General features: G+C 42.3%; 2 pseudogenes; both read left to right on the plus strand.

Annotated features, from left to right (window-relative positions):
* Positions 1 to 677: 677 nt before the first annotated feature.
* On the plus strand, positions 678 to 1,271 carry LOC139440255 (potassium-transporting ATPase alpha chain 2 pseudogene; annotated as a pseudogene).
* A 24-nt stretch (positions 1,272 to 1,295) lies between these two features.
* LOC112307930 (potassium-transporting ATPase alpha chain 2 pseudogene) lies at positions 1,296 to 3,248 on the plus strand (annotated as a pseudogene).
* Positions 3,249 to 12,715: the final 9,467 nt, after the last annotated feature.

Genomic DNA, 12,715 nt, shown 5'->3' on the forward strand with positions numbered 1-12,715 from the left:
CAACCTCATTCCACCTGCACACAGGTCATCAGCATCATGAGCACCACAATGCCAAAAATTCACTTTTTGCAGCTCAGTGGAAAAAAAAGAAAGAAAACAAAGTAGCTAGGAGAACTACAGAGGCCTGAAGAACAACTGCTTGGAACTCATAAAGAATCACTGGAAAAAGAAATAAGAAAGGATTAACCTGGATGATCAGAAATTGCGCAATAAGGAAGTGGAGGAGAGTTATGGTCCAAATGATATAAGTCTCTCCAGCATGAGAACTGCACAACTCCTGGCTTGAGACACCTTTGGGTCTCTCAAAGGAACACCAGCAATTCTCAAGTTCCTCAACAGCTTTTTTTATTTGTTTGGTTGTTTATATTTTTTAGAGAGAGGGAAAGAGAGGGAGAAAAAGAAGGAGAGAAACATCGATGTGAGAGAGAAGCGTGGATTGACTGCATCCTACACGACCCCAACTGGGAACCTGGCCTGCAACCCAGGCTTGTGCCCTGACTGGGAATCCAACCAGTGGCCTTTCAGTCCACAAGCCGGCACTCAACCTAGTGAACCACACCAGGCAGAACAAAGTTCCTCAACAGTTGGTGCAGGGGTTCTTTAGCCTTCAGTCTGTCCTGAGATTGGTTGCATTTGGGATTCAGTACTCCAGTAATAAGTCTGCCTCCCTAGACAGTATGTATTTGGGTTCTACACTTGCTCTGGTTGTGGGAATCTTTGTTTATTACTAAGAAGTGAGAAGTACCAACATCACGGCCAGATTCAGTAAACAATTACTCTCCAAACTTTTGTCATCTGAGATGCAAAAGAGATTATAATGCCTGCAGAGGAGTTAAAGACTGGGAACATAGTGATAGTTTAAAAGAGAAGACCAAATTCCTCTGGGTATCATGTGGCTGGCTTCTTGGGGAGGGAGGGGAGATAATTTATCTCTCACTGGAAAGTCTAAGTCCCAGTCCTGCTCCTGTGATTTTGCTCATGGCGACCCCCTTGAAACAAAGAACACTGGCTTCCCCCCTACAACCTATTTAAAAATCACAGCCACTAGCACGGTTACCAACACAAGCAATAACACCATCGTTGGTCAGTTGGCCTCCCTGGCTTTGGGACTAGAAAATGAAAAGACACCCACTGCGAGACTGAGTACTTTGTTTGTTTTGTGGTAGGAGTGGCTGCTTCACCAGCATTGTTTTTTCATTATCACAGTCTCCATGAAGTATATCCTGGACTCTAATGGCATCACTGTGTCCCATGTGCCTGAGGGCCTCTAGGTCATTGTCATTCTTGCTTCGTTAATGACAGAAAAATGGATGGCTAAGAACATCAGCCTAATGAAGAACCTGGAAGCAATGGAAACCCTCAGTCAGTCCACGTGACAAGACTGACACTTGGACTCACAACAGGACCCATCTGCGGCTTGACAATCAGACACACGTGGCTGACACACATGAAAAACAGACAAACCAACAACTCCCAGCCTGCAGCTCTAGAACCTGAGCACTCTTATTTAAGATAATGACATTGCATAACCAAGTTGAGTTCAAACAAGTGTTCCCATCATCAAGAAAGTTGTGGTTGGAGATGCTGTAGGAAATGCCCTTGGAAATTCTCAGAGATCATTTTGGGTGATGTGATAAAAAACTACAAAATGAAACTGCAAAGGGCTTGAGATCCCTTTTGATTCTACCAACAACTTTCAGCTCCCCATGCATGAGATGGATGACCCCAATGACAAATGCTTCTTCGCGATGATGAAAGGGCCCATGAAAGACATTAGAGAAGTGGGGCAGCATCATTCTCAATGTCCTAGAGCAAGGGTTTGGACAGGGGAACAGCTAAGACCTTCCACACAGCATGCATGGAACTAGGTGGGTGGCCTGGGGGAGCTGCATTCTGGGTTTCTGTCATTCTACTTGCCAGCAATTGAGTTTCCAGAAAGTTACTCATTGGATGGATACCACAACCTTTCTCACCTCCAACTTTTGTTTTGTGAGCTCTTGTCAGTGATCCATCCCCTCCGGTCTACGGTGCCAGAGCGCTAAGATCAACAGTGTTTGTTTACAGGTGGTCGTCGCTTCACAGCCAAAGCTATTGCCAGGTATCATTTCAGCCGACAGTGAGGCAGTAGAAGACATATAAAAATGTCTTCACATTACTATGGAGCAAGTTCACAAATAGGCTGCTAAAGCCACTGTGGTGCCCAGTATGGAACTGAAGGACACAAGTCAGGAGCATCTGAGTGAGCTCTTAACCAGTCACTCAGAAGTCATTCTTGCTCAGACATCTCCCCAGCAGAAGCCTATCATTGTGGCAGGCTCTCAGAGGCAGGATGCAGATGTTGCTGTGACAAGGGCACGAAATTAACGATTCTCTAGCTCTGAAGAAGGCACGTAGTGGGATTGCCATAGCAGGTTCTGATGCAGCCAAAAATGCAAGACATGCAGTCTCAATTAATGACAATGACACCTTTGCATCTATAGTCACAGGGTGGGGGAAAGCCACCTAATCACTGACAACCTAAAGAAGATTATTGCTTACATTCTGACCTAGAAAATTTGCCCCTTTTGTCCTACATTATTGTTGGGCACACCCTACCCAGCATCTTGTCCATCAACTTGGACACAGATATAATTTCCTATTGCTTTATTATATGAGAAGCTAAAAGTGACATTATACACCTGAAGCTTCACCACAAAAAGATGGACAGATTGGTGAACAAGCCACTTGCCACATCCTCCCACCTGCCCATCGGCCTCATTCGGGCCCTGGGAGCTTTTGCTGTTTATGTCACTGTGTGTGCCCAGAGGGGATTTAGACCCAGCATTCTAATTAACCTTTTAGGAAAATGGGAAAAGTGCAGCATGAATGACTAGGAAGACAGCTATGGGCAAGAAAAGCCAGCTATGGGCAAGAATGGACAACGTAGTAGAAGAAATGCCTAGAATGAAGAAGCTGCACATTCACTCTTATTGGCATTCTGAAACAGCAAATGGCATATCTGATCACAAGAAAGACCAGGAGCAATTTCACCTTCCAGCAAGATCTTTTCTGAAATAAAGCCGTCTGGGTAGGGACTGCATCACATCTTCTCCTAACATTAATTCTACGGCTTTGAAAGTGTCACAGACCTGAATTTTACCATGTTCCTGGCTCAGGATTGCTTTGTCGATATGCCACATGCCATTCTTCTTTGGGTGTATAAAGATGTGTGAAAACTTTTCATCAGACTTTACCATGGAAGCAGTTGAAATAATATAGTGCTAAAACCATCTTTTTCCCAAGTCTCCCAACTTCACATTGGTGATGATCTTCAGGTCTCTTGAGCAAAAATGACATCATCAAAATTTATAAATGAGAAAGACAAAAACCCTATAAAAGGCATTCAATTGTGGTTTTATACTTTACAGCTGAGATTTGGTTATAACTTTTATGTCTATCTCCATCTCCTGTTTTAAAATATATTAATTCCAAGGTGATGGTGTAGGGAAAAAAAAGATATTTGTATTTACATAGGTTCCCATGGCATTAAATAGTCTGTGTAACCCAAATATCTGCTGGGTCTTCCTGTTCTTAAGTTCTAAGTAGCATTCTCCAAACCTCTGTTCTATATCATATTGAAGATCCAGTGCCCTCCCCAATATTTCTGTGTATTCCTGGGGAAATTGGTCACTTTGCTCAAAAATTCAGCTCCAGGTTTGCAGGAAATAGAGGTGGGGGCAGGATTGCATCATTAGAACATGAACATCCACCACCGTGACTCTCAGACATCGCCATGACATGGTTTCTTTGTTCATATCACCCCTCACCCCAACCTCTCGCCATCTCACTAGTCCATTTTTCATTACCTCCTCCCATCTCACTCTTTCTCCCTCCCAGACTGTACTTCACCCCTACCACTAGAATGCCAATTTGGCTTCCTCAAATCCTGCTCCAAAGCTGAGCTCCAAGTCCACTTTGCATATCCTAACTCAAGGTGCTCCACTGAACAAAGGAGTCTTTCATTTACCAGGAAACCATTGTGGTTTGAAATAATAATATCTATTTCTTGTAAAACATTTGCAAAGCATTTTCCAGATGGACATTATGCCAATCATATTTCATGCTTTTTACTTAGATTTATTCAAGTGTGGAACACACATCTATGTTGACAGGCACAGAGAGACCTCATTTTAAAGTAAAAGATACTTTTAAAAATGAAAATACTAAGCTGGAAAATGTTAAGTGACATAAGAAAGGTCCAAGGATACCTGTAAGTGACTTCTGACATTACTTCTCAATTCTAACTTTCTATGATTTTAGATCATGTACCATGATGCCCAGTTAGGGGCAGAGGGAAGTCTCGGAGGAGCAGGTGCATCTGGGTCAGACTTAGAGAAGAGACAGTGTCAAGAAAGGGAAACATTGTTTAAAGAAAAGTTTAACTTACTCCATTTTGCTTTGAACAAATAAGAAGACTTTATCAGAAATCAATATTGGCACTTGGAAGTTTCTGGGACATTCTCGATTATCTTTACCCTTTATTACTTGAAAAATTAGATTTTGCTGCTGGCTTTCCATCCTTCCTGCCTTTGAACAACATTGATTGAGGAACCTCTATGTTTCAGGCAGTGTGCTAGGCACTGGAAATGTGAAGATGCAGCCCCAGAGAAAGGAGTTCAAGTCCAATGGGGGAAAGAAATAAAGAAGCAAAAGATCAGGCACAGACCTTCAGTTCCTGCAACCTTGCCAGTCTCTGGCTTCAAGCATTCAAGTTTAGGCACAACAGTCAGCCCTTTCTCTAGCATACGCACTGCTAAATTTATTCCCACAAGCCATTTGGTGATTTTAATAACTTATATTAAGTCTTTCAGGAGTCAGGATCATCCCCAAAGTCTCTTCCATCTCCTGGCTGCTGCCCTCACTTCATTCTTTTTTTCTGTACTTATTCCCTTTCAGGAACAACACAAATTCACCTCCTGTCCAACACATAGCAGTTCCAAAGGCTTATTTGTTACTTGAGCATACCCTTGGGTGTCACTCTCCACCCACAGTGACTCAAAATGTTTCTTTTAAATAAATACAGTGCCCTCCCCGCAAAAAAGAGTTGTGGAGAGGAAGGGAAGGGGGTCTCCATCTGTGCTCAGCATGCAGTGGGTCTTGTCCAGTACACAACAGAAGAAGCAGCCTGTGTGGTAGAGACTAAAAGGAATTCTGGTTCATAAAATGTATTTTCAATTCTCAGTGGGACAATTCCAGAAATGTAGGGAGTTGGCCCACGGACTCGCCAATGTTTGGGTTATGTTTCAACCTTGACTGAGCACCAGAATTTCACGTAGCACCAACTCCCATGTGCTTTGAGGAGGGATGGGTACATTATGCTTCCCTGTTTTAGTTTTTGGGTCTTTTCCCCATGTGTCTGGGGTGTTTCTTCCATTAAAACCAGGACTTTTCCTGTCTCTGGGACTCTACACAGAGCCCAAGCTTATACTCCTTGGGGAATGCCAAATCCACTTTGGGAATGAAAAACTAGAAATAATTTACTCAAAAACATAGCAATAACTCTATAGAGAACTTCTATATCATTTCACTCCAGATTGCCTCATGGAAAGAGGTTATTTTGTTCAAATGACATGGCAAGAACAGTTTGTTTATATAGATGTTTCTGCGTAGAAAGAAAAAGCAGGTCCACAGCACAAGATGTGTCCAGGGTCATCCCGGTTCTGGGGCTGCAATGTAGTGTGGGAGTCTCTACGTATTCCCTTCTGAGTCACCTCACCCTCTCTTTTTTCTATGTCCTTTTTACATGCAAGGCCTACATCTCAATTGAGGTCTCCAGGTGCAGTCTCCCCAGCAGACAAGGCATTCTTGCAAAGACAGCCTGGATAAAAGTTTCCAGAAAGACATTATCATCTGCCTCAAATAGCTGGGGTTCTGTCACATAAAAGAGGCATTAGATTTACTCAGTTCAGTGGCAGAGGAGAGGAATGGGTACAACAGAAGCTTCTAGAAGGCAAAAAAATCCTCATTATGTAACAGAGATACTACAAATACTACAAATGAAGTATTTCCAACATCTGAAATTAGGAACACCCCCAGCTTCCTTACTTACAGCACTGATTTACATGGTGTGTTAGAATGTCCTGGGGCAAGAACTTGAATCGTGATTGAACTTGGGCTTCAGACACAGAAACAGGCATGTTGAATTTAGGATATGCAGGTAGACTGTGATAAGGGCAGCTAAATGTCAAAGGGAGAAGAAGCAAAGGAGAATCTGCGATGGAGGCAGAAAGACACTGGAGTGCTGGACATAGCCCTGAGGTCTGGGAGTCTCGAGAGTGAGAGTGGAGGTTCTGAGAATATAGCAAGGTGGTGGCCCTGATTTAATCTACTCCATCCCAGGCACCCTAGTGACATGTGCATAGAGAGGAAAGAGCCTGTGTAAACATTAAAAGAGCCATGGTATCTAAGGACCCAAGCAAGTCTTTGGTGAGAACCACAAAAATAGTAGCTCACCAAGAAAAGGAAACCATTTATTTCTGTCTTGGCAGAAAAATATTACTGTCAAGTAGCTCAGAGCAGCAGGGAGCACATCAGTGGTCTGAGGTAACAAGGCCTTAACACAGGCTGCAGACCAAGTGCAGCTTCAGAGACCGGGCCTGGAACAGAGTTGCAGGAACATCAGAATTATTGGTGCAGAGAGCGTTGTGGCCAGCTGCCGGAACTGGCCAAATGGCTTCAGATACCCACAGGAAGTGGCTGCTGCAGATATCGCATTACCATGAGGACCAAAATTTCACAGCTACACACACAGTGGCCATCCAACTATTAAATTTTTTGTCTTCATCTTTTTTTTTTCTGAAGTCAGATTTATTGATGTGTAATTTGCTTACAGTAAAATTTACTTTTTGTGTATACAATTTAATAAATTTAAGCACATATAGTTGTATAGTTGTAATATCACTACCACAATCATGATACAGAAGATTTCCATCATCCCAAACATTTCGTCATACTCCCTTGTAGTCAATACCTCCCTTCATCTCGATCCCAGCACCCAACAATCTGTTTTGTCATTGTGTGTGTGTTTGTGTTCTAGTTGTTGTCTCTTTCAGAATGTCGAGTACTGAGTAAATAAGATCATAACATATGTAGCCTTAGATAAGACATTGGAGGTTTATCCATGATGTTGCACTTATCAGTTGGATGTTCTTTTTCTTGCTATGCTAGTAGTGTTCCAGGTGTGAGTACAGTACAGTTTCTTTATCCATCCACCAGCTGATGGACTGTTGGTGATGTTTGGGTTTTTCTACTTTTGATAATTATGAATGAAGCATTTGCACACAGCTTTAGTGTGGACATTTGTCATCATTGGGCAAATATCCAGGAGGGGATTGCTGTATTGTATGATAAGCATATATTTAACTTTACAAGAAATGACCAAACGATTTTCCAAATTGGCTGGACCCTTTGGCATTCCCGCTGTGTCTGACTCTTACAAGTGACCTCATTAGCACTCACAGGATCTCAGGCTGAGAATATGGACATTCTACTTCTATTGCTCCAACATTCAGGAAATCAGATATACCCAGAAGCAGAATTTGCAGCCCCTGGAAATGTGAGTTTTCTGTTCTGTGGGTATCCAGGCTGGGTGACTGCTTGTCAGGGATGAGGTAGAGGGCTAGACAATGTCACCTTCCAACTCTGGATTCAGTGATTCTATGAAATGAATGTCACCCTGGCAGCATTCTGAGACACCCCCCACCCACATCTTTTACCACTTGGCTCACTACACAAACATTCATCCTGATGTTTGACATCTTTATCAGTCTGACTGATGTGTTTCCCTGAGTTAGTATTTTTCATGCAATCAGTTGGATCTCTTGGCAGTTTTTGCAAAGAGGTAATAAATTAATGGACCACCCACATACTGTTTCAGGTTCATGTGTTGACCTGTTCAGGACTATAGATATTTCACTCACCTTCTCCATGCTTTAGCCTTCCCACTGGGAACCCTGCAGAGCATTCCAAGAATAGGAATGGCTAAGCAGTGATGTTGGTATTTACAACAAGAGAGACCACTTTTACTTTGTCCTCTTGGCCATGAATTCTAGAGTCTGACAGGCTTGAATTTGGATTTTGACTGTTACCAGCTGTGTGATCCTGAACAAGTCACTTAACCTCTCTGAATCTTGGTAAAATGGACATTCTCTGCAGAGGATTAGTTAATATAGGTAATACACCCTGCACAGTACCTGGTAGAGTCCATCCTCTGGGGAGCATTAGTTTTGTTTTGACTGTCTCTGAATCTACTCTCTCAGTCACCACTATTTAAGACATCCATGGCCATCTCAGGCTAGTACAATGGGAAGTCTGGGGCTGGGAAAAGGCACTAGATGCAGAGCAGAATGCAGAAGAGGTGTGACAAAAGTGGCAACATGGGCAGATGAGGGAGCTAAATGGGAGTTGGATAGAGGCTGTGATGACCCAGGAGAAGTGACCCATCAGCAAGTATTGAGAACTTATCTCTTTGCAGTGAAGCTGGCCCCAGTTCTGGGTTCCGAACCATCTCTATCTCTGAGCTCCTGGCTCAGGACATCTTCCTGATGAATGTCCTCACACTTCTATGTCTTCCAAGGCTCCTTGACTCCTCCCCCCCACTTTGGGCCTATGGGAGGAAATGTCCCCCAAATTCTTTGGGGACACAAAGACTACTGGTTATGAAGTAAAAGGGCAACAGAGAAGTTGTGAAATGCTTTCTCTTACAACCAAAATAGTGTGGGTAGATCTGTCTAGGCCTTCTCAATCAGTCTTTGTATGAGCAATCAGAAACATTTAATACCTGTGAATTTTGTTTTTAAAGAGGTTTCCCTAGACCAGACACTTTGTCCTTCCAAGAACACAGGAATGACAAAGTGAATATGGCCCTCACCTTTCAGGAGAAATGTCTGTAAACAGTTCTCTAAACCAACACAGCTCATTTCTCATCTCCCATCTCCACCCTTGGTTCCTCCCTTGTCATCCCTCATCCCAAGCCCCTTCACATATCCTGAGTTTGGGAGACAAATTAATTCATTCCTTCTCCCAGCCATGCAGTAGACCAGAACAGTGGGTTCCAGCTGAGAACTGTGTGGTGAAAGAGCCAAGAGGTGGATGACCTTGTCTTGACCTATCCTGATCTGGAGGAGGATGGGAGAAGAAGAGTCTGCCCAGAACACCCTGAAGGAGAGAACACTTGACTTGGAGAGAGAACCTGCTCCCTGGATCCCAACATTTCTGTGTCAGGCAAATTCATGCAAGGGACAACTTCTCCCAGACATGGTGTTTAGACTCTTCATCTATAACATGAGGATAATATCACCTCCTTCACAAGATTATATTGGAAATTAAAGCATCTGGCACATAGTAGGCACTTAATAAACCATAGCTACTTTTGTTGTCATTATCTTTCTTCTTGGTATAAGGATTAAAGAAGACAATCCAGTTGAAATTCTAGTACCAGTTTGATCAGATGCTCAGATATATGACTGAGAAGGTGGGGTTACAGCACGGGCTTTCCTGTTTCTATTACTTATGGCCTGAAGAGAGGCATAAACAGGTTCTTTGCTTATCATCAACTACGTCCTTGAACAGCATCCTCGGAGTGATGGATGAGCTAGAACTGCAATTGTTTAAATGTCACTTTTCAGCTACTTAACTTTAGAAATATCTTATTAAAGGGGAAGTTAATTCAAGTGGCTGATTTTTCATAATCATTATTAATTTTTGGTCATAGACATCATTTCTCTGGGTTCACCAAATGTTCCCTCATCCTCCCACACCCACCACAAATCATGGAAAATCAGGAGCTGGTCTTGAACACTGTGTTCTGCCTCTGCTTGCAGCTTGCAGGCAATACCTGTTTGTGGGACAAACAGGGGAGTCTGGTTTCCAAGGCTGTCAACCTGGAAGCCAATCCACTTGCTAAAAAGATTGGAAACAGCTTCTCAACAACTTGCAGCTAAGCATGAAGGCCTCGGCCTCCAGAGTAGCTCTCACATTACAAAAACTGGCGGAAACTACTTGCGTGGGGGGTTTGGAGAGACAAGGCCCAGGTCACTTTGTTCCTGCTGCGGGGATCTGGATGGGAGATGGAGTTGTGTCCAGAATCCAGCCTAAGATACCAAGTCAGCTAGCAAACTGCCCAGCAGAATAGGCTGCGTCTCCCAAATCAGCCACCTTTCTCTTTCCTAATGCTCCACCCCATTTCTATTTCCAATCATCACTTTAGAAATCAAATCCAGCTCTGTCAGATCACTGGGAGCTGGCCCAGTAGGAATAGCATGTTTTGAGGGCAAAAACGAAAGAAAAAGGCATGATGATAGGAAGAACTTAAACAGGTCTCGAAGAATGCCATCTCTCTGTGTCCCATTGCTGTAGGGTCAGGATCGTGGGGATCAAGGTCCTCTGAGACCTTCTGGTGGTCTCAAGACGGAAGGAAGGTGACAGAAGATAGCAGAGTGTAGGGAGGGATACTCAAAAGAAGACCAAAATATGGGAGTCACATAAGTGGACAAGCTATCAGACCATTGAGGACGCCTTTTAGACCAAACCACCAAAAATAAAACAAACAAACAAAAAAACAAAAACAGGCTAACAAAAGTGTTGATCCTCTCAAATCAGACATGCCTGATGTTCCATGTCATCATTTGCAGAAACATGATCCAGTATATTCCCTTTAGTGTTTAGGCAGTTTAAGTTGGGCTTCTGTCACTTGCAACCATGAAAGCTCCAGCCATAGCCTAACTATTTGTCCAAAGTTACACTGTAAGTAAAAAGCAAAAACAAGCTGTTAACCAAGCAAATCTAGGCCTGTCTGATCCAAAGGCAGGATTTTTTTCTATTCTCCATGTTGCCTTCCATGTCCCTCTTTCCCAAGCCCAGGTTTATCCACTCCTCCATCAGGGGCAAGAATTTTTTAGATGTTGGGATTACAATGGTGAGGCAGACAATCAAGGAAACAGTCAAGTGGGGAGTGGGTTTGTGAACAGACTGAATGGAAAGAGGAGAGGCAGAAGGAAGAAGAAAGCAAGACCTACAGACATGCTGGGGAATCGGTGGTGGATGTTCTTTCCTTTCTAGAGCCAGTATAGTTGAAGGTACTACCTTCTGAGAAAGTATATCCATTTAATTTTTTCTAGTGTAATTTTCCTTAGATTTCTAGCCAGAGAACAGGTTCCATTCTCACACCAGCCTGGAAACCCCACACTATTCCTTTTTCAACAAGATAATTCTGCTTGCTCTGGAGAATACACCTAACCAAGCCAGAAATCAAAATTACCATCCTAGGCCTTGAGCCTTCACTCACAGCTCCAGGCTCGGCGTGCCAATTCAATTCTCATAGGCAAGTTAAACTCCCTTTGGGAGAGAGAACTAAGCTACAGATGCCCCAAACCCAATTCCAAAAGCGTTCCAGGAGTGGGGCTCAAAAGGAACCAAGGGCAGTGGAGCCAGGGTGGCAGGGCTAGGTGGGAGGCAGAGTACAGGAATAAGCTTCTACCCTTCCATCACTTTCCAAGAGTGGTTCCTTCCAGCCAGACTGATTGAGACGCATACAGCTGCTTCCTTGATGGGGTTCCAATGTTAGTTTCCTCTCCAAAGCTGCAGCTGGAGAAAACAGTGATGCAACAATTAAAGCAGGACTAACAACACCTCTTCAGCTTTCCTCCAGCCCAAATGGAGTAGAAATGCGCAACAAAGAAGTAGTAGAAAATAATGTCATTGGCAAATTAGTAAATCAGCACAAGATTAATCAATACCATTGCTTAGGAACTAATTATTTGTGTTTTATATCTCTAGTATCCTAGGAAGCAAATCTAGACTAAAGAGAAAGATAATGACTGAGGTTCTTATGGAAATGTCAGCTGGGCACTTATTCTGTGTTAATGATCTTGACTCTATTTAAAATATTATGATTTCTTTATTAAAGAAGCAATACCTATTTTGTAAGAAAAAATAAAAATTAAATTAAATAGAAATGTTTTTTTACAAACACCCTCAATTTATTTTCCCTCCAATAAGATGTGCATAAGTTCCTGATTTTTTCTACGCATTTATTAATGCTTTGTTTTCTAAAAATAGAAACATACATATTTTGTAATTCTTTTCCCTCTCAATTTTATCAATAACATCTAATCGAGATCACCATGTTAAATGGCTATGTAGCATATTATCATATGGATATTCCGTAATCTATTCAATAAATCCCTATGTTATTTAATATTTATTTGTTCCAATTTCTGATACTATAAACAACACTGTAATAAGCTCCCCATCTTGCATATACAATTACATAGATTTGCCTTCTCATTTCCTTAGGGTGTATTTCTAGATATGAAAGTAACATAATGTTTTATTAATTTTTGATTCATACACCAAATTGCCCTCCTGTAGGGTCCCACCAAATTATATTTCTAAAGAGTCACGAGTGCCTGTTCCCCCAACTCTCACTGTTATGAGTACTGTCATTCTTTTCCTTATTTCTTAACTATATGCAAGTTTACTGACAACTACTTTCATTTGCTTTGATAGTAACATGAGAATTCCTTTTCATTTTTGTTGTGTTTGTGAGATAAGTCAAACTTAGTCATTGTCAGTTAATGGTGAAAATAGACTAGGAAGGAAACAAGATAAGAGTCCACTTGAGTAAATGAGCAAGAGTAGGAAGTAACATGGGGAAAAAAAATCCCCCCAAGAAAAG

The sequence above is a fragment of the Desmodus rotundus genome, chromosome 2 (assembly GCF_022682495.2).
Source record: "Desmodus rotundus isolate HL8 chromosome 2, HLdesRot8A.1, whole genome shotgun sequence".
NCBI classification, from domain to species: domain Eukaryota; kingdom Metazoa; phylum Chordata; class Mammalia; order Chiroptera; family Phyllostomidae; genus Desmodus; species Desmodus rotundus.